The 1,009-nt window shown below is 29.7% G+C and overlaps 1 long non-coding RNA gene across 1 annotated transcript; it reads left to right on the top strand.

Moving 5' to 3' along the window:
* Positions 1-6: 6 nt before the first annotated feature.
* LOC126842185 (uncharacterized) lies at positions 7-466 on the top strand. The gene is made up of 2 exons (XR_007686277.1): positions 7-99; positions 168-466. It is a non-coding gene; the product is annotated as an uncharacterized LOC126842185 (long non-coding RNA).
* Positions 467-1,009: the final 543 nt, after the last annotated feature.

Here is a 1,009-nt window from a genome sequence, read left to right as displayed (position 1 = left end):
GTTCCAGCAGTCTGTGGCCTTTGGATACTTTAACACACAAGTGGTTGAAGAAGGAAGATGGATGTTTCGTAAATAAAGTTAATACTTTCAATAAAATAGGTAATATTTGTATTCCAATATAAGCATTTAAGTTGATACACAGATAATAAAGTAAGTGCTTGTTGCAGGTATTGTCATAATACGCGGCCAAGACACTTCTGAGGGTGCTGTGGTGAAACGGCTGGTATTTACGCAAAATGTCCATCCGGTTCGGTGGAAGGAGTTCTTCGAATCCCCGCCTCGGTGACCTTTTCTCAGTTGTGCAAGCGTTAATCCGGGTTGTTGGTGAATGGCCAAGTTGTCTTCTGCTAAGTGCCTAACATTGTCGGATAGATACAATTTATGTGTTTGTTTGTGCGTTTTTACAATCTTTCAGTTGTACAAAATATATAATTTGCATAAATAAATTGGCTTTTACAATTTATAATTTGGATTTTACAATTTATGACGTTGTTTACATTTTGGTTTTATACAAAGTATAGAATAACTCCTTTCGGTCGTACACATATTAGTATTCAAGGAGAAATCGGTCATGACGTAAACATGGCTGGACTTGGTAACCCATTACATTTCCCTCCCTTAAGAAAGATGTTTTGTACATTTATGGATAAAACATCTTTGACAATACTTAATTACATGTCTGTGTATCATTACATATCGTTAAAATTACAATATAAAAGTTATACATTATATGGTTATACATTTGGATACATAGTGAATATATATAGGTTAGTAGTTAGTTTTACATATAGTTTAGTTTTTTATAACATTCAAAATTAGTGGTTAGTATATAGGTTAGTATTATAATATATTTTATTTCTTATCATTTTTTTCAATTACAATTACAATATATTTTTTTCATCAAAGTACAATACAATATATATATTTTTTTTCATATCACAATATATATTTTTTTTCAAATTGACATTATAATATTTTTAAAATACAATTACAATTTATTACCTTAGAT

The sequence above is a fragment of the Adelges cooleyi genome, unplaced genomic scaffold (assembly GCF_023614345.1).
Source record: "Adelges cooleyi isolate 19-005CV unplaced genomic scaffold, UGA_ACOO_1.1 ACOO_flye_CR_arks_rails_tigmint_CR_PRNA_450, whole genome shotgun sequence".
Lineage (NCBI taxonomy): Eukaryota > Metazoa > Arthropoda > Insecta > Hemiptera > Adelgidae > Adelges > Adelges cooleyi.
Note: the sequence above shows the minus strand (reverse complement) of the source record. Positions and strands in the feature narration are given on the sequence as shown.